The sequence below is a fragment of the Tachypleus tridentatus genome, chromosome 10 (genome assembly GCF_004210375.1).
Source record: "Tachypleus tridentatus isolate NWPU-2018 chromosome 10, ASM421037v1, whole genome shotgun sequence".
NCBI lineage: Eukaryota > Metazoa > Arthropoda > Merostomata > Xiphosura > Limulidae > Tachypleus > Tachypleus tridentatus.
In genome coordinates this window covers 155759511-155781978 of record NC_134834.1, presented here as the reverse complement: position 1 = coordinate 155781978, position 22468 = coordinate 155759511, and the positions used below count along the sequence as shown (strand labels likewise).

The 22468-nt window shown below is 32.5% G+C and overlaps 1 protein-coding gene across 6 annotated transcripts in view; it reads right to left on the bottom strand.

Annotated features, from left to right (window-relative positions):
- LOC143230698 (uncharacterized) overlaps nt 1-22468 on the bottom strand; it is a 45544-nt gene that overhangs the window by 6445 nt on the left and 16631 nt on the right. The window lies entirely within an intron of this gene.

Below are 22468 nucleotides of genomic sequence, written 5' to 3'. Positions count from 1 at the left end.
AAATACTGCCTTATTAAATTAAGAACTTAAAACCTATACAATATTAAAATATGGATTATTAGTTAAAAAGTTTGCACTGTACTAATTGATATAACATAAACAAAAAACAGTTTAATAGAATTTTGAATGTCACTAAAGCCTTGTGAAATGCACAGTAAAGAATGCCTGTTGCAATAGATAAGACAGATAAGCTGTTTAGACAAACTAGACATGGAAGAAGTAATGAGAAGATATATATACATAAAAGAAATACCAACTGCCTCAAGTGAGAGTAGTACATGCAAGATAACAGCAAACTGCTTTAAAAAGACAAAGGAGATACTCAAGGTCTGTTACTGAGTAACATTGAAATTTAATTAAAGTATTTTACTATCAGTGTAGTTTAATAAACTTAGTGTTATCAAGTACATTATAAATCAAAGTTTCATATTATTTTAATTTTTATTCCTTCACTTTCAAAGAAACCTCTAAAACAATAATTAAATTTTCAGTTTTCTTGTCGTGTGACCTGCTCAAAGTTAAAAATACCCTAATTTTTCTTTCTTTTATTTTAACTGTATTGGGTCTCAGTACAGGTTTTTCCCAGATGGTCAAAGTACACACATACACTGCATCTTTACCACTAACTAAATCAAATTCTAAAAAGTCAGTTCAAAGAATTATATTACAAAAACGTTCTCCTGCACTAGTAGAAGCCCTGCCAACAGAAAATTAGAGAGCACGATTGCTCACCCACATATTAGACTTGAATGGCATGCTTATAACCAATAAAAGAGCAGATTTCAAAATATATTTTCTATGATCTTACAAACTACAATAGCTGAGTACTGAAGGTAAATGCATTATTGGAGATCATTGTCTCTAGTGCTTGGCTGCTTTTTCTCATTTTATATATATTAGTCTGAGAGACAGTTAACTTCCTCAATGCAGGGCTAGTTAAACTGATTGACTTCATAACCACTTGATACACGTTACAGTTTCCATACTATAAGTTTTACTAAAATATGTGTATCTTCAGGAAGTTTGGAAGATTTTTAATAAACATTAAATATCATTTATACATGAAAAATAATTTTTACTAAAGATTTATAGACACATACATCAAATCTTTTTTATTTCTAGTCCAAGTGCAAAGTGAATTTTAACTAAGATGAAATATAACAGTGAACTTTGAATTTGTGAAAACTTTTATCATATGATTTGAAGTCAATCCAATAAACATCACAAGTATTTGACTATTGGCCATTCTTCCAGTATATCTGGAATTTAGCAGTACACTATATAGACACACAGAGATATTATTTGTGTGTATAGTTATAAAATCCTATTTTCCTTTCAACAAACATATTCATCAAGCAATAAATACTACTTATTTACTAATGCTTAAATTTTAGTTAATTTTATTAAAACATAGAAAAATAAGTAAAAAATATTTTGAGAAACAAAGATCTTTCGTACTTACAGTGTTCTGAGAATTTGTTCTCATGCATTGTGCATGCTAAACTTCATTTATTGTTCCAAGTGAAGGGAAAAGAGAGATTCATTTTAGTATGTACCAAATATATATCTTAAAAAACAAAATAATTATCAGTTTATGATATTAGTGCACACAAAAACACTATAATGTATCTGGGTTATTAAACAAAACAATCTTGTATATGTTCAGAGTATACTGCCTGCAGGCACCTGTTCATGTGTGTGTAAACATAAATAATCAAAGATAAAGAAAGCAAAAGGAAAGTAAAACATTAAAACTCAACTATAAGGAAGAACGTAAAGATGTGAAATTATGCATATGACTCAAAAAGATATTTTAAGATAATTCAATGAAAAGATAAAAAGTATGTGTAATTTCCATATCCTTTGTTTTTAACATTTTCATTGCATGTTGATGATGATAATAGTTAAACTTAGTAATATAATAGAGGAAATGGAAAATAAAATATAAAAAAGGATTACCTTAAAAAGGTGATATGCATTTAGGAGGTTCTAGACATTATGCAAACGAAACATAAGTTGAAACCATAAAATAGTATTTTAATAACTTATGTGAAAATCACCATGCAGTTGAACCAAGACTTCACGTGCAAATAACTACATTAAATAACAGATTTTTATTAGAAACTGTATAAAAAAATCAAAACTTTTAGGAAAGTTCTTGTCAAATTTTAAAGAATCTTATTCACTAGGTTCATTTTTGGAACAAAATATGAAAACAGCAACATTACTTACTCACAATGCAAGTTGCCAACAGTCATAAGATTAAGGGAAAAGGAGAAAAAATATGGCTTAAGAGAAAAACGGTACAGTGAACAGGTTGCCATATGTTTGAATGGTAAACATGTAAAAGCCCAAAGAACCAAAGAGATATTCCAGTCTAGATGACAAAAATGGCTTATTAAAAAGGATAAAAATAGGTCCATAAGAAACGAGGAAAAATAAAAGGAGGCTAATGAAAGGACAGAAGGTCAATGACAAAGCTGTTCTGTGACTGGCAATAATATAAATGGTTAAACAGCCCTTGAAAATACTGCTTAAAAGGAAGTAACTTGTGGAAGAATCAGACAACATGGAAAAAGGGAATGGTAAATGGACCAGCATCAATCAAACATCCACTTGTGGTGATAACTTCATGTAGCCAAGGATACCTATAGTCACGATACAGCAAATCAACAAAACTCAGCCAAGAACAGCTATAATCTTCAACCAACAACAAATAAGCCTTTATCAGTCCCAGACTGCTGCATCAGAACTCTGTTGTCTTTTTCCAAAGAAAAACTTCATCAGTGTCCATAGGATCCTCAGGTGATGCATCATGATCAAATGTTGCAACCATCAAGGCTATGCCATTCAACTCGAGCTTTGACTTTCTGATGCTTTCAACAGTACACCCCCATCAACCCCCACATTCCAGTTGACAACCTACCAAGACCAGTGAATGAACACCACTGTTCTGCCTCATGTTATGTGACATCAACCAATTTCTTAGAGACAGTAACTTCAGATGGAAGAACCTGTTAATACAAGACTTCCCATTCTACAATGCTTCAACTGCCAATAAATTGGTCAGAGCCAAACTGCATGCACAGTCAAACCTTGATGTGTTAGATGTTCATCTTGTCACTGACTGGCCTAATCAGCAAGTAGATACAGTCTGTACTATCTCTGAATAACCTCATGCTACCTCTTACAGAAGTTCCAAACTTATACACTATCAGGACATGCCACCAGTTCCTCAGAGACAGACCTTTCTCTAAGAAGACTATCAAACCTTTGACAGATCCATTCCATCACTAGCCTTCACAAAATCCCTTAAATGCATCCCAATGAACCTGAATTGACATTGTAAAGCAACCTACACTGCCCATTTCTGTCAGTAGTTTGACTATCAAGCCTCTCTGTATGCATTATCAATGTTATTCAGCTTTGATTAGATTAATTACACTGCACAACAAAGTTTTTGCTTCTTGAACACTGTTGGGTGTTCCTTATAGATTTTTGGCTGCTGATCACAAAAATCACATCCAGATTTGCCCATCATGTACTGTTTCATTGAAATCTTCAGTTTTACCAGGACATTGCTACAATGGAAAAACGATATCAGGGCAACCGGAACCCGTCAATGCTTGCTGACTACTCTTGGGCACTGCAACGTGATGCACCAGACATTGAATACAAATGAAAATTAGAAGCAAAACACTTTTTATTAAGTCAAATTTAATAGCATATTAGAAACATAAATGCAATTAAATACGTTATTGCCAATAAACAGTTAACTGTCTATTTCTCAGAGTTCCTACATGATGAAGTAAAACCAAAACTATATTTGTGCATACCCACCAGGTACCTGTCACCAGCAAAAACTTTTCAGGAAGCAAGACTTTTCAAAAAAATTGTTGTGCAGCGTTATCTGATGATCTCCCTCACTAGAATGTGCAGCACAGCTGTCCATTACCTAAAATTTCATGAACTGATCCCAGACACCTTTGAAGAACTCATAACAAGAGGGTGCCAAGACCACGTTCAAAGGAATGTATAGTTCGATTTTCTTTTTATTACTTGTCAACATCCACGATGTCTTTATTAAAAAAAAATTGATTGTGTGAACTGATCTAGCAAATTAAAGCTAGAATCATCAGTCTACTTAATCTCAAAATAGCATTTAAACTACCTAACTAAAAGTTTATTTTCAAACCTCTATCTCAAGGAACTAAAGGAATAGCTTTGCTACCTAAAGACAACACACTGACCACACACAAACACAACTTATGTAAAATTACACAACCTAGCCTACCTTGCAATATACTTCTAGCTATTTATATTCTCCCTAATATTGCACCTATATTCAATACATATCAAAATGTAATTATCCTAGGTGACTTAAACACTATACATCCTACTGTTTTCAATAACATCATTTACAACTCTGGAAGAAAAATCATTCATTCTCCATGGATCCCATAATTTTATAGGTGGATATTATAATACCATTTCCTCTAATTTAAGAGTCTACACACACACCACCCACCCAACAACCTCCCTGTTATCATATTCTCTTCTTTTAATTCAATATGGAACAAATGCTACCCTGACTTAAATCCTTCCCAGACAACAAAAACAACATTGTTGCTTATTCAGAAAACTTAATTCTGGCAATCACTGAAATCATACCATACAAAGTAGTACCCCAAAAGATTCCTAAAAATTCCCTAAACTCTTTCAATCAATCCCTAAAATTCACCAACTAATTATCAAAATACAGCAGTTATGAAAAAAATTCATCAAAACTAAAGACCATTCTCTAGAATACCACATCAATCCATGTAGAAGTAAAACACAATAACTCAAACAACAACTGACAGAAATTGAACCCAACTTCACCAAATTCTTGACAAATGAAAACACAACACTTACCTATTCTTGAAAATCTTTAAAAACATTTGTAAAGAAAACAATGACTTTGGATATATTATGAAAACTTCAATGCCACCACATATAACTAGAAAGTAGATCTTTTCATCCAGTACCTTGTAAACATATTTTTTTACATCAAACCACAGCAATTTTGAGACAATTTCATAAACGTCCAAAACTTTATTGCCAAAAACACTTATATGCCACTACCTTTCACATACTTTTTTTTAGGCTTCTCTAAACTTCAAAACAGCAATGATATCTCCATCCTGATAACCAGGACTTAAATTAAATAATATTTTAAAAAGCTTAAACCAGCATTCCTAGCAAAGATCACATCCCAAACATACTTAAATATGCATCTGATAAAGTAATGTATTACTTGAAAGACATTGCCAACTCTCCTTTATTTTCTGGTACCTCTCATGGTGCTGGAAGTCAGCTATCAGTGCAGTCATATCCAAAAAAAGGTAGTAACTACTAAAACTCTAGTAACTTCTGCTCTATTAGTCTCAATAAGTAATGAACTTTTTAAGAGGAGAATTATTATTATCTAACTAATGTGGCTACTCATAGTGGACACACTATCTGAGATTCAAAATTAAGGTAAAACAAAACAAACAGCTGACCAATTTGTAAGACTCACTGAAACTACATTCCACAGATTTAACTTCCAATCCTGTAACAATAGTCACTTTCTTAATGTTTGAAAAGTTTTCAACACAGTATGACACGATGGTCTTAAAACAAACTTGCAAATTAACTATAAGATCTACCAAATTTATGTAAGCTGGATCTCTAACTTCCAACACAACCACAATGCAAAAGTATACATTAAACAATAATTTTCTGATATTTTAAATTTAACACCGATATGCTACAAGGTTCCTTACCAGGTCCATTGATATATACCAAACATCACAATATGCTGACAATATAACCATCTGGAGCACATTTAACAACCCCTCCAACTTGCAGCTAATAGAGTTCAAGCTTCAGTTAAAAGAATCACTAATTAGTTTAACCTATGGAACACTATTCTCAATACATTTACAACCCAGGCCATAATATTTCACAGAAGCCTTAAAAAAAAAAAAAAAAAAGTTTAATTCAAATTACATGACTCTGATATAACATTCACAAAAACAATTCAGTTTTTGGGAATAACATTTAACTCAAACCTGACATGGTATAAACATTTTAACAATATATGTAACAAAACTGAAACAAGAATTTCCTACTTGCAGAAAATCAAACATCACATACATGGTTGTGGTATAAAAGGTACCTCCAAGACAGATGATAAAAAGTTCCATAATCACCAAAAAACAAAGAAGCAAAAACCACAATATAGCTGTCCAAAATTAGGTAATGAGAAGATGGCAAAGAGTATTTTGAACTAAAGACAGCATTTTAGGAAGAAGGCACATAAGGAGACAGGCATACAGAAAGAGGGCTGGTCAGTCAAGAATCAGAAGGAATACTATCAAATCCTTTAAGTATGGAACTAGTGACCAAAACAAATGGAAGTCTGGTGTATAGTCACAAATGTATCAATAAAATGGCTACCAAGTGAAAAATGAAACAAATTCACAGAAATACTTTAAGATGTCATATCAAATCTATAGGAAATATGCAGTATAGAAAAGAAATATGATCCACCACTAAATTCAAAGTTCCACAAATATAGAAGACTAACAATCAGATGTTGATGCCAAGAGCCCAGAAGAGGAGCTCGAGAATAAGAAGCAGGGGTGCCAAATGTGAGTACCTTCTCTTTCATTTGATGTAAGAATTAGGTCAAAATGTTCAGATGGCTGTAACAAAAGATAGTCACAGGCTCATTGAAATACTCATATTTCAATAACACTAATATGGAAAGGCCAGCCCACCAAAGACAACATGAGAGACATCCTTCAATTGGTGGTAGCTCAAACAGGGTGGAGGATTATGAATGCTCAAATGTGTGGAAATGTTTGAGCCACCATGAAATTGAATGGTAAATAAATAGAAATAAAGAAACGAGAATACAGTGAAGTACAGGGCCAGATTCAACTAAAGAAGAATATATATTAAAAAAAAAAACCAAAAAAGAGAAAACTTCATGCACAAGAAGGAAAACATACATGATAGCTTTGGGAACCAGAAGCTACATACCTCAAAAATGTAAAGTAGAAGGTTGATCTCACCAAGAAAACAGGGGGCAAAGACTCCCAAAGGAATCAAATACTGAATGGGAGTCAATACAGACTAAAGAGCCTGACCAGCAAACTTAAACAAGCAGGCATCCAAAAGAGAAGGTAGGTTATAGTAGATAATGCTTTCTAGGAAAGAACTAGGAGATACCAAATGTCATCTATTTAGTGGTGGATGCAGACCCAAAAAATGCATTCTTCATGTGAAAACCTTCAAGACTTAGCTGAAAATAGACTGGTGTGAGTCCTGAAAAGCAAAGAAAGCCACTGATAGAAAATGTGTACAGCCCAAGGGTTTTATGCAAAATATAAAAGCCATGCTCCAACAGAACCAAAGCTGAGGGGGTTCTAGAAACAACTTATCACAAGCCCCATGGCAGGTGGCCTCTCAGGAGGAGAGACACAAGTAAGTGGCCAAAGAACAAGGAACTCCTCAAAAAAATACCAAAAAATTTGCAATAATGTAAAAATAAAAGAAGAGGTTGAGAAGGGGAATCTAAGAGTTGAAGAGATTGCTAAAAACTCACCCAAGAATCAAAACAAACATAATATATAAGAAATGTCATGGAAAAAAATGGATGTTACTTAATATTCCTCAAGTATAGAAGATCCAGAAATAAGGACAAGTTATTGAAAATTTGATCAAAGTCATCCAAAAACAAAGCAGGATCAGCAGAGTTTACAGAAAGGGGAAGCCATGAATGCTATATCCAAAATGAAGGAATGTAGGACAGAACCAATTACAGGAAGTACATTGTTCATTGTAAATATTATTTTTGTTTCAATTTAAAAAAAATAAGACAAAACCTGTGGAGGAAAGTTTGGACATCAGGAGGTTTCAGAGACATAACTATGAGAAGTTATATTCAGTAAGATTGATGAAACTGAATTCATGGAAAGTAGTAATATTTCTATTTTTACTATTCTTTTTTTTCATTTTCAGTAAGTCTTATGGTACTTAAATCTTGATAATTTTTGTATTACTGAAATTCAAACACTGGATTAACAATGATCTAGACTATTCCTGTCAAGACACCATATCAAATTCTAGAATGCATATTCTAAAACTTTCTAGTTTGATTAAGACAAAATACAAAATATAGGAAAATACAATTCATTTCAAAAACTTTACCAGAAACAAATTTTAAAATCTGTGTTTCTTTCTTGAAATCACTAAAATGATGGTAAGATAAGACATAATACTTCAAATTTTAATTAGACACTAAAAATAAGAATAAAAATTCTATACTTTTCAATGGGAAAAAGAATACAACTGAACACTTCAGTGTAAAGAAAATAAGCAAATTTTTGGTATAAACAAAGTACTCATACAGTCATGAGAAAAAGTTAGAACACCCTATGAAAGCCTGTGTATTTTTGTAATATTTTTGGATACATAGATATTTAATCTCAATTTTAACAATACTGAGAGAATATAGGAATATAACTAAACAATTAAAACTGAAGAAACGACTTTTCAAGATCTTCTGTAAATGTAATTCTACAAAAATGCATATTCTAACTGAGGAAAAAGTTAGAACACCCTACCCCCTAATAGCTAGTGTCACCCCCTTTGGCTGAAATAACTGCAGTGAGACGCTTCTTGTAGCCATCTACCACTCTTTGACATCGGTCTGAAAAAAGTTTGCCCCACTTCTCAATGCAAAATTCTTTCAGCTGTGAGATGTTTGAGGGGTTTCTTGCATGTACAGCCCATTTCAAGTCACCCCACAGCATCTCAATGGGATTAAGATCTGGGCTTTGACTCAGCCATTCCAGGACTCTCCATTTCTTAGTTTTCAGCCAGTCCTTTGTGGATTTACTGATATGTTTTGGGTCATTGTCGTGTTGCAGGGTCCAGTTCTGCTTCATGGTGGATTCTATGATTGTGAGCTGTCCAGATCCTGCTGCAGCAAAGCAGCCCCAAACCATGACACTTCCACCTCCATGCTTCACAGTTGGTATGAGGTTCTTTTCCTGGAATGCTGTATTTGGTTTATGCCAAACATGTCCTCTGTTCTGGTGTCCAAATAATTCAATTTTGGACTCATCTGTCCAAAGAACATTATTCCAGAAGTCCTGGTATTTGTCTACATTCTCTCTGGCAAACTTCTGTCTGGCCTTGATGTTTCTCTTAGAGAGCAAAGGTTTCCTCCTTGCACACCTCCCATTCAAATTAAACTTGTGCAGTCTCTTTCTGATTGTAGAGGCATGCACTTTCACATCAACAGTAGCCAGAGCCTGCTGTAGGTCTCGTGATGACATGTTAGGGTGTTTGGAGACCTCTTTTAGTATCTTGCGGTCTGCTCTCGGGGTGAACTTGCTTGGACGACCAGATCTGGGCATGTTGGCAGTTGTTTTGAAAGCCCTCCACTTGTTGACTATTTTCCAGACAGTGGAATGGCTGATTTCAAAATCCTTTGGGATCTTTTTAAATCCTTTACCAGACTCATAAGCTCCTACAATTTTCTTTCTAAAGGCCTCAGACAGCTCTTTTGTTCTCACTATAGTGTTCACTCTCACTTTAACAGTCAGGAGCACACCAAACTAAATGTCTGAGGTTTAAATATGGCTTTATTCAAAATGCTGAGTAACGATTTTTTAATCATGTGCACCTGCTGTGATACACCTGTGTGTGAGTTGAGCCATTTTAAGAGGGAATAAATGTGGGGGTGTCCTAACTTTTCCTCAGTTAGAATATGCATTTTTGTAGAATTACATTTACAGAAGATCTTGAAAAGTCTATTCTTCAGTTTTAATTGTTTAGTTATATTCCTATAATATCTCAGTATTGTTAAAATTGGGATTAAATATCTATATATCCAAAAATGTTACAAAAATACACAGGCTTTCATAGGGTGTCCTAACTTCTTCACATGTACTGCACATGAAGGATGCATTGTTCCATTTCTGGTTGAGGAGTACAGTCTAATACTAATTACTGGTGCAGTACATAGTCTACTATGTGTAGGTGAAACTAAAGAATATGTGGAGCACTGCATTACTTTTGGATCAGGTATGCTATTTGCCTTTGAAGTGAGAAATGAATTTAATATGGGTAGAAAAAAAAGGAATGTGCACAAGTGAAATTTGTTCTGAGAGGTGCCATCCCTTGCAAAATATAAATTGAATGATCTATGTACATACCAAAACTCAACTGAACAAACAAGGCTCCATGACTCACAGTCAGCATCAGGAAAATAAGTATCAAAACAAATAAAGTTTAGCATAAACATAATGGCTAGGGCATGTTGATCATATTACATACACTCATCAACCTCAACTGTAAGTAAACAGAACGTCATACATCAAATAACCAGATTTATGAAAAGGAAGCTGGCAATTGGCTGAAACTGGACAAACTCGTAAAACCACAACACAAGCAAAAAGTACAATAAACCAAACCTGGCATTACGGGATTGTGGTGTTGCCTCAACTCAACAATAAGTATAGAGCAATATCTATAACTGGTATTATGAGTGGAAATCATAACTCACCCAACTGAATATGCTAGGAAGAGATATCCTGCATCTGGAATTATAACAAAAACATGGACCATTCATTCAACTGCAAGAACAGTATATAAACATCTCCGAGCCAGTATTATAAGGCAAACAAAGTCCCCCAAACTTCACTGTAGAAGCAGGAAAAGGACTTCCTATAAGTGAAATTAATGAGAAATCAGAGTCATCACAAACACTGTATTACCAGAAAGATCCCATACAGGCTAGACCTGCTCCAAACAACAGTTGCCCATTTAAATAAAAGCATCCAGAGAAAATGGAAAATGGGAAACAAGCTTTACCCTCTTCTCAGTGAGTAGATAATCAGTGGTATGTAGGGTAAATTAAAGTTATACAATGCTCATGAAAAAGCCTACATGGTCCACAATTGCAGTGATTGGGAACTGGTAAGGACTCTCTTGCTCTAGTGGAAGAAAAGGGAGGGGGGAGTACTGAGGAATTTCACACCATAGAAAGTGCAATGGGTATCAATGATTCCTAATTTTGAAATGCATACCAACCCTAATTCAATCAAAAGGACATCAGGGATGGGTAGAAATCCCATTCTGCTTTACTCATGAAGTCCACGAATGACAGTCCACCACTGAATGAAACATACTGATAGCTAGAAATATACATACATACTATTGTTTATGCCACCAATGGTTTTGCAAAACATCCCACCTCTATAGTGAGTATAACAGTTCAATCAGTGAACAGTGAGGGTTTGAGGCAAAGCATACCCAAACAAGCAACACCTGCATCAGAATGGGATCTCATTATCACTTGTAAAAAAAAAAGTCCCTGAAAACATATCAATAAAAGAAAGTAATAAGACTTATCCCAGCCAAAGACAAACAGATGTGTGTAGAATTGCCATGAGAGGGATACAATATCAGTTTAAGGAAGAAACAGCCACGTTGTGGAGATAATGAGCAACAAAGATGTTGAGAGTAGTCTACATTTCTACCTGAATGACCACTTTCAAAGGATAGGAAAAGTGAGCAGCCAAAAACATGATATAATGAATTTAATGAAAATAAACTTTGAAGAGATGGTCACCTTCCATGAATAAGTCCAAATACACCACAAAAAGTAGTATTATAAAGCATATAGTTAAATATGATAAAAAAATGTATCTGGATGGAACAATGAATTAGAATTAACTAGCAGCCCAGGTAACAAAGTACTCATGAATACTGAACTAACAAACCATCCAAATTTATTTTGTTCACAAGGTATGTACAAATAATAAGTTTGCAAACCATCTAAAATTACTGAGAAAGCAAAATAATAATGAATATCTTAACAGACAATTTATCTAAACTAACTTAGATGACAAAAGATACATATGCCTAACGCTGAGGATAATTAGGATTATAACTTAAAATTACCGAGAAAAACAAAGTAATAAACAATACCTAACTTATAGTTACCTGAATTAACTTAGATGACAAGAACAAATATTTAAATTATTGAAATCCAAGCACTGATGGCATGAAATAATTCATTTTCTCATGTGTAAAGAGCAAGGACACACAAAAAATACCTGACCCATACCTACCATGGTATATCCATAATATGTGAAAAAACAAGTTGAAAAACTTGCCCACAGATAGCAAATTCACTCATGTTTCAAACATACAGCAAAACCAGAATATGTCAACTGATGACCCTATTAATTAGCTGTAAAAACAAAATAGAAGGGGAAAACTCCTGAAGATGTTTAGCATGTGACAGACCAATATACGAAGATGCCAAAAAAATGTCCAAACAGATTTCACCTTGATTGTATTCTTCCTAAGAAACATTGCCAAGCTGACAAAATTAATTTGTTGGTGAATATATGAATCTAGCTCCATGCAAACTAAGGCTTGTACCTCCTTTGTTGATAAAGTCAAACCTGATTTCTGGGAAGTTGTACCAGTAGCATTTTCAACTGTAATGGGAATTTCCACAGTCGACATCTTGAATCATAAATTTATACTAAGATCTCTTATAATTCAGAAACAATAAATAAAAGAAAAGTTGAACCAACTGAATGCAACTAAAATACAGCTATTGAAAAACAAAATAGAATGGTAAATAAGCACAATCATAAACAGGAGACACATGCAAAAAAAGCACACATCTAAAGAATCCTGTGCCAATCATGAAAGTGAGGATTCAGTGGAATAGCAGAGGGAGCTATCTGTACCAATTTAGGTGGTGCAGTACTATTGGTGGAGAGTTGTCATATGTTATGTACATGTCAATAATGCAGTTCATGTGGATTAGTGTGTTGAGCATGAACATTTTTTTAGCAATGCTCAGACATTAGAGGTTGGGTATCTAACTTAGTTCATTAAATTTGTATTTTACAAGGGACTGAACTTCTCAGAACAAATTTCACTTGTGCACATCCTTTTTTTCCACCTGTATCAGATTCATTACCAACTTCAAAGGTGAAGAGCATACCTGTTCCAGAAATACTGCAGTACCCTATGTGTGTTTTGGTTTCACCTAATAGTACACCCATTCATTCCAGACAGTTGCTTCTCCTCCATTTCAATGTTAAGCACCAACACCAGCTCCTTCACCTTTGCAATGTGGAATCTTAGATTTGTATGAAAAAAGGTAAGACTGTATTGGAAATAACATTTTATTACACTGAAAATGTAGTTCTAATACAGTGGAGTGCCGTTAAGCCGCGGTATTTGGGGGGTCAACCTGCTTAACCGCGGCTTAAACCTTTGTGACTGAAAAGCCGAAGTCTTCAACAGCTCCGCCGATGAGCCTCATCCAGGCCATTGCGTGATCATTATATCGGATTATGGAATTAAAAATAATACTTTAATTATTGATCACTTTTTTCACGGATTTACCGTGGATTAACTTTAATGTATGGAGAGGTGTGATTCGGTAACAATGGCAGCCTCCATAAAGCTGACATAGAGAGCGGATAAGGTAGATTATCGGTCGATTTCTATTGTAATATATTTTATTTATTTCCCAAATTAAAGCAAATTTTTTTTAAAATATCCCCTTGAAGTTATAAAGCCAGGATTAAATTCGTAAGCCGTGTTTTTACACGTTCTTAAATTAGAGATGAGCCGCGATAATCCTTGCTCACATCGCTCACAAGACTTGCTACAGCGGCTTAAGTGATTTTGCGGTTTACTGGTCCGCGGCTTAATGGTGCTCCACTGTAGTTACTTGCCACCTCTCATTCTTCCTCTCCACTGCCAGTGTTCTTTAAAATACTGCTCATTTTCAAAAGCAAGGACTGAGTGGGAGTAGAAGAAGGAGCCAGCTGTGCCAATATAAGTAGCACAATATATTGGAGAGTCACATGCTACATACATGTTTAATAATAGCACAAAATTGGTGGGGTATATGGGCTGGTGTGCTAAGCAAGAAAATTATTTTTTGCAATCTTTAGAGAGCAGAAAGAAGACTGAGATAGCTTTGTGTGAGAAGGGATAATATCATACTGGAAGTGTCACATAAAATAACTAAACAGGTCTTTCAGTATGATTGGGTCAAAGTGGACCTATACTGACTTTTTACAGTGTTATATTCAAAACTTAATTAATCCTTTTGCCAAGGGATCAGTATAATACATACAACTTTGTCTACACATTTGCACACACCAATTATTTGCACTATAATTTTTCAAACAGTATATGTATCTTCACAAAATTTGGTAGACTTTTAGTAACAAAGTTTTTTTGTATACAAAAATGAGATTTATTAATGAAATATTTTAAATAAAAATTTGTTTTTGAAAATAGAGTCTGTTTTATTACTAGTCTGAGCAGAAAGTGATTTCTTAAGATTAAGAAAACTATTTTTGTCCTAAAAATCTCAAATATCATGTGTATAATCTTTAAAACCTTCTAAATATATTTCAAACATTAGTTTTCAGTAAGAATTTATATTTTTTGTTATTTTCTATACTCTAACTATGTGGGGTCTGTCACTTGACCAACCTCATATAACCGTTATGAAAAAAATTACAAAATAAATATAAATTATGCTTTTTTTGTTTTGAAATGACTACATATTATAACACAAAAATATAAATGTTTAGTCTAAGTAGCTTAAGTCTCATAATGCTATATATTTATTTATTTTTTACTATATTAACTTTCCACTCATGCTTAGCTAACATTAAGATGGTGCACACGCATGCATGTTATGTATCTAATAATATAAAACTGAACTTTAGTCTTCCCTATCTTGGCTGTACCTTAGTGGACTAGTATTCTGTAATATAGTCACTTTTCAATTATACATTATACAGTAAAACCTGTCTAAGCTGAAAATTGCATATGGCAGAAACCTGTAGAAACTAGAAATATCAAAATTTTGAAGCATTATCTTAAGATATCTCTTATAAAAGACCATCTATATGACAAGACCTGTGTAATGCAGACAAGAAACTCTTTCACCTTCCTCATCTATCAACAAGTTGGATTAGAACCTGAGTAAGTCGGAAAAAATGTTTTTGATTAAATATTAATTTATTATTTAATTAATAATTTCTTTAAATATTAATAAATTATTGTTTAATTAACAATTAGTTTAAATATTAATAAATTCTTGTTTAATTAACAATTAGTTTAAATATTAATAAATTCTTGGACATTTTGTTACAGTAAGTATTGGTTAAGTATATTATGTTCTTTTTTTCTGCCATTATTATTCTAGAGGTTGCCATTTGAAAGAACGATTAACTGTACTTTTGGTCGCATTTGCTGATGGAAAACTAGAGAAACCATGGGTAATATGTAAAAGTGAAAATCTGTGTTGTTTCAAAAATTTATGAAAGAATAAACTTCCTGTGAAATGAAAAATGAAAAATAAATCATGGATGACAAATGCTATATTTGAGGAACTTTTGAACAAATTAAACAAAAGAATGAAACAAGAAAATAGGAATATTCTACTTTTCCTAGATAATGCAACTTGTTACCCAAAAGTTTAACTTTCAAATGTTCATTTAGTCTTTCTACTTCCATGTACAAAATCAGTTCTACAGCCACTAGGCAATAGAATTATACAGTGTATAAAATTAAAATACATAAAATTGATGCTTCAGCATATTACTGCAAACATGGACGCTGTATGAGAGCATTTGAAATGACCAAGATAATCGATATTGTAGATGCAATTGCATTTTTAAGTCATTCAAACAAATGCATAAAAGATGAATGCATAATAAAGTGCTTTTAAAACCGTGGATTTATTCCTGATAATAGTGGAGATTGTGGAGAAGTTGCTTGTTATGATGATTCTAGTGAAATCCAAACTCTGATTGAGAAGATTGCTGCAGATGATTCTGTGAACACAGAAAGTTTTGCAAACTTTGACAAGAATGTTTTAACAGAAATTGATATAATAGAATTGCAAGATAGTAACAATGTGAGAGATTCAGAAGATGAACAAATTGGAAAATATAGTGAGAAAATGGAAATCCCTACTTTATCACAAATGTTAAGTCATATTAATGCTATCAAATTGTATGCAAAAATGAAGGGAAAAATGAACTTCATGAAAAGGCCGTAGAATTGGCATTCTCTTTTAATCACATGAGAAAGCTCATTAAAAAAACGAAACAGTTGAAACTGGACACTTTTTTCAAATAAATTTGATTAAGATTTTGTGTACTTATGTATTTTTTGAATGTCTATTTTTGTTCTTATTCTAATAAATATCGCATAAACAGTACAATAACTTTATTCACAAACATTTTAGTTCCCTTGAGTCAAGCAAGTATAACGTTCCGCTCAAAAATTAAATATAATTAAGGAAATGCATGTTCACTATTTCTAATCTGGAAATTTTACTCAGTACTATGCGATTCTGCCTTAGACAGCTTCTACTGTATATGCATATAGTTTATTACTGCTTAGAAATAAATTATTAAACTTATTTTTCTTAATATGTAGAACAGTAAACCTAGAAATAAAGCAAATGATTATCTCTTCTTGCTATGACCTCTGATCTTGGTTGCTGCTGGACATAGGTTGCTAAGTCTTTTAAAATTTCACATATTGAGGATATCAAATAAAAATTCCCTGGGATTCAGCACATGAAACAAAACAAAAACTCAACATATTAAGAAACCAAATAAACACAGTCACACAACTATGATCGCCCGATAAAATCAACAAAATGAAACAACACTTCATCAACATCAAACAAACAACAATAAATCCCAAGATATTACAAATTACAAAACCCTATGCTGTTGCATACCATATGTTCCCAACATCAGAGAAAACCTAACCAACATTTGTAAAAAACTTAAAACAAAACACAACATTCCAGTAAACACCATATTTATTCAAAAACCAGGTACAAAGTCCATACTATGTGAAAACTACACTGACAAACACAACACCAACATAATTTATAAAATACAATGCAACAACTGCCACAACTTCTATATATTGGAGAAACAAGTAGAAAAATGGAAATTAGATTAAAAAACACACAAAAACCCACCTTCACACGTTTTTGGACACTGCAAATCAAATAAACACAACATAACCATAGAAAACACCTAGATATTAAGTAGAGAAACAAATATAAATAAATGCAAAATCAAAGAAGCCCTACTTGTACAGCAACTAAAACCAAAATTAAACTAACATAAAGGAACAGCTTTACACCTACACTAATTAATAACCTAATATCCAACTACAATGCCCCCTACAATCCCGTACCAGTTTATACTCTCGTTCCTAAGACGTGTCTGTCAACAGTCACATTCAAACTCTCTCTTTCTTAACCTGAAGATGACCTAGGAAGGTCAAAATGATGCTCTCTCCTTATCAGTAAAAGTGTTAACACCCATATCAGCTGTTCTGAGATACATTTTGTATATACAGTTAAATAGTCATAAAAAATCATCAATAATTACACTGGTACCATCAAATTCCACTATAATTTCTTAAGCTTGGTAACTATGATGTATTTAGATTTAAAAAAGTATGAAACTTTGAGCAGGTTAAAGACACAACTTACCTTCACAAAATATTGGTTTGAAAGAATGTGGAAGTCTTTTCACTGACTAAAATGGCTGAAAAACCACGAAAGGGACATTCTAAGCTGTTGATTGGTTATTCACATGTCATATACTGTAGTAAAAGCATGTAAATGACTATTTCAAAAAAATGGAAAGAGTTGAATGAAGCTACCATGTTTGATTCAGTACATTAGCCATATCTCTGCAAAACTAAAAAATATGAGGCTCTTACTTTAATTCTAGTCTGTCAGTATTAATAAGCTGAGTTGTTAATTTGTACAAAATTATACTTAGTATTTTGGCATCATAAACATTGAATTTTAAACTGCTGCCTTAAACATAACATGTGACCTACTAAAATCTATATTTAGGTGTGTTTCTTTTAATATTTACTTTCAAATTAAGAAATTAACTCATATATAACATTAAAGTTTAAATCATAATCTACAATTTTATTCCTAAGATAACAACAAAAATTCACAAAATAGTAGTTGAATAAAATTTTGAATGCAAGTCAACAAATGCAATGACATGCCCTTTAACCAGTGACCTGTTGCAAAAGGGTTATACAACTTTTTGTTATCAATGTTTATTAATAAACTTGGCATCAGACTATTCTGTAATTCAAAGTTTTATATTATCTAAGTTGTAATTTCTTGATTTCAAAAGGAAGTGTTCAAATAAATTCTCAGTCTTCACTTCTCTGTAACATGCCCAATCAATAATAATACAAGTTATAATTCCAGGCAAGAATATAAAATTTGAGCTTCCTACATACTAAGTTACAAATATTGTAATAAATTTATTAATCCCATCAAACAAGCACAAGCCCCTCCCACTTCATCATAGCTTTGATGAATATTATCAACATCACGTCTTTATTTGATAGATGTGTTTGTTACCTACATAAAAGCATTCTTTCTTATACAAAAAACCTAAGGTGGCTATTTATTTATAGCAGGTATAGGTACTTTAAAACTGTTTATGACCATTACTGTTCAACTCTGAGTAGCTAATGCAATGTCTTAACCTTTATAACTTAGAATGCCAGTTAAATTATAGTAGTTTGGAGATATTTTATTTTAGTATCAAAGATATGTTCTGTGTTTAAAAATGCAAATTTAAAGTTACATGAATTTTTAGTTAAACAACTAAATCAGTGAGAAAAAAAGTAAGGCTTCTGTTCCTATTTCATTTGTATAAACTCTATGATTCCCTAAATGAACATCAAAAGTTTTTCTTTTTTTTCCAGTAAAACTTTAACTTTATTTTTCTACCCTAACATTTTCTGTAGGAAAATCATTAATGTGAATAAAAATATCAAATCAATTAAAACTTTTTTTTTTCTAGAATGACTAGACAAAAATAATTATTTATCCTGAGAGTTCATACTTCTTAATCTCTTTACAACTGTTTTTATTTCATTTTGTTGTTCTTTGAGGTATGACTAACTTGTGTAACAAAGCAATAAGCCACCTGATGATAGCTTAGGATAAATACATTATTACTTTACATCAAAGGACAGCATCTTGTGTTCTTTACTCTAAGAGAAATTGCAATAACTATTTCAAATTTGTCATATAGGTTTCATCTAATTTAATAACATTTTAATTTTTACTTTTTGTTTATTTGTGTTAAAACAATATGGCAACAAATAATAAATATACATAAAGACAATACATTTACCACTTACTTTAGCCTTAAAGACTTCTCTTTTGCACTAAGTGCATGATATAGTCCATTTATTTTCTCTGTGTTGGTTCTCCATTAATTAATTAATATATATCTTTCAAATATGTATTTTAGACAACACAAAAAATATATCAAGCACTAAACAGAATGTCCCAAAACATACTGTAAATAGGTTTGAAAATTTAATTTATGGTTGGAACAACTTCTTTAGTGTAAACATATCAGCTCTCCTGCAGACAATTAGCTACAAACATTAAAATAGAACAACCAAATTATTTATGTAGTTCAGAATGTTCTTTCTATTGGCTGTAAATATGTCAAATACCAATTTCAGGAAAAAAAATCATATAGGCATTTGTTAAAAGACAGTGGGTATGGGAGGGACATGTCATGGAGGTTAAACAAATTTAGAAACATTTTAGTAAAGCAAAAGGATAAAAAAATTGACATTTTATATTCTAGCTTGTCAGTATGTATAGTATGTTTTTATAATTGGTTAAAAACCTGATGAACTTGTAAGGAAAGTGTACAAAATTCAGGTGCAGATTGAGAAATATTCAAACGTTTCCTTTCAAAATTAAGAAATAAAATCGTATATATAGATTTGAACTGTTATCAACATTCTGGTGCCAAGTTTATTAACATACCTTGATAATAAGGTAGTTTACCCCTCTTGTGTCATGGTTCTGTTGAAGAGACTAAAGGACAGGTTTTTATCTTACTTTTTGATAATCTTTATGTAAATATATTAATGAAACAAAAGTTACTTTATAATCTGTTATTATATTTCATACAGAATATACCAGATAACCATTTGGTACATATTAATAAGTGATATATATTACTTCCATGAAGCTGCAGTAAATAATATTAATGGTTTTCTCCAGTGTTTATAGCAAAATATAGATATAATATTATCAGAAAAATTACATCAATTGTTAACAAATAAAATGCCCCTTTCTAAAAATCTGCCTTGATATGGTACACTCTGAAACAAGGTGCAACACAAAGTCTAACATTGCAATCTGGACAGTAGTATCTACTTCCTCATCCAATTTTCTTTCCTTTGGAATTTTTCTGAGCACTACACACTGTCTTGTTGGGTTAGTTTTCTTTTATGCAGCTGGTACAATTTCAGGTAAGTGACGTTCTGTCAGGCAAAGTGAATTTGGTGTTGTCCCTGAATGTACACCTTTTGAGAAGAGTTCTGGTGAATGGTATTTCTCTATCTTCTTCTCAATTCTGTATTCTAAATGTTTCCTCTGGCCTCCTGTTTTTAAATACAAAACATATGAATTCCAAAATTCCTGTTCTCAAAAAAGATTTTTTTGTAATACTTTTTTCAATGCTTTCTTGGAATACAATAGTGAGATAAATGTTGATCAACTTTGTTGATGACACCCATCAAATCATTGCAATCAATGACTATTTTTGGCTTCTGCTTCAGTTATTGTTTTTCAACACCAACCATTTCAGCATTATGAGCAGTTGAAAGCATGGCTACTTCATTTTATCCTTCCAGCAAATGACAGTAGCCTTTCCATGCTGATATGCCATGATTTCTCCTTTCTTCAATTTTTTCATCTTCAAGTTCAAAGGCATTTCTTTTCTCATACGTTTTACTGTTCCATGTGTGTCAGTGGTGTGAGGAATAAGTATGTCTGCTAGTTGTGGGCAAGTGTGAAAAACTGTCCATTGTTAGGCAGTAGCCTTTGTTCAGTAAAGGTTTCAATAATGACATCACAATCTGTGAAGATATAGGAAGTTCTTTATAATCTTCATCAACAACTGTCCCTTTTCCTGTATAAATCAGACTTGAACAGATGTATCTTGACTTTGATTCACAAAGCATGAATGTCTTGAAACCAAACCAGACTCTTTCTAGAGGAATGTACTGCATCCAATCAAGTTGTTCTTTGAACAACATGAGACTTTCACCAATAGTAATGTCTCTCTCTGGTGTATAAATATGCATGCACATCTTTTTAATGAGGTTGGCTAATGAAAAACCACAAAGAAAAGAAGTGTGACTGCCACAGTTTCAAAAAGAAAGAACCTATAAACTCAAAATTTTGCACCCATACTAAGTGTACTCTGAGGATATGCATCTGGTTATTACTTAACTTATATATACACACATTTGTTTAAAGAGGTAAACTAGAGAAAAAGTGGTTCCTGAAGTAACAACTTCTAATATATAAAAAAAGCCAGCAGATTTCATAACAGTGCATTCTAACAACAACTTTTATGTCATGTTGCTTAGCAGAAAATATACAGATTATACTTTTATCCTCAAATGGATTCAGAATACACAAACTATTAACCTAATAGTCTGAGCAAAGCTTAGTATTTTTGCTAATCTAACAGACATCAGCAAAAACAGCATTATGAATGTCATCTAACAAGCACTAATTGTAATACATGATAACATGCAAATAAATTCATGTCATGAATTAAACATACATCAAAAAATGGTTTGCAAGGATTAACGTAAGCATATATTTGAAACATGGAAGGTGCCTAAGTTATCACTGGCATATTATAAAAGAAGTTAAATTTTGGATGTAGCTATTGTAAAAAAAGTTGTAACATGAGTACTTCAATTCTCCTATGTTAGTTTAACCATTTATATATTTAAATACCCCATACCCTATATGTCCAATATTTAGAGCATGGGTTATTTATTACTTTCAATTGCCCAATCTTTAACTTTACTACCTGAATGAAAGCAGCAACTTTGATGTCTCATGTTCTGTTTATACACACTCACATTGTAAATTCTGAAGATTTATTGTGTTGCATTATTTTGGTTAATTTTAGGATTTATACTTTAAAACTTTGTTAGGAGTGTAGAATTTCTGAAAACATTTCTGTATCCAAAGGACAAAGTTCTAATAGATCTACTTGTCCCCTCCTTATCCTACAAGATACGAACACACACAAATAAACAGAATATAGCTTTTAGAATTTTGCTCTCTTTCAGGGGCTCCATCTACTCCAAACCCAAGAAATTTTATAAGGAATTTCAGATAGTGAAATTAAAAGAAAAGTCAAATACCACAAATAACTGTTGTAGTCTACAGTCTCTTGTGCTTGTAAGATCTACAAGAGCAACTATACACTGACCCAGAAACTTTTTAAGTGATTTC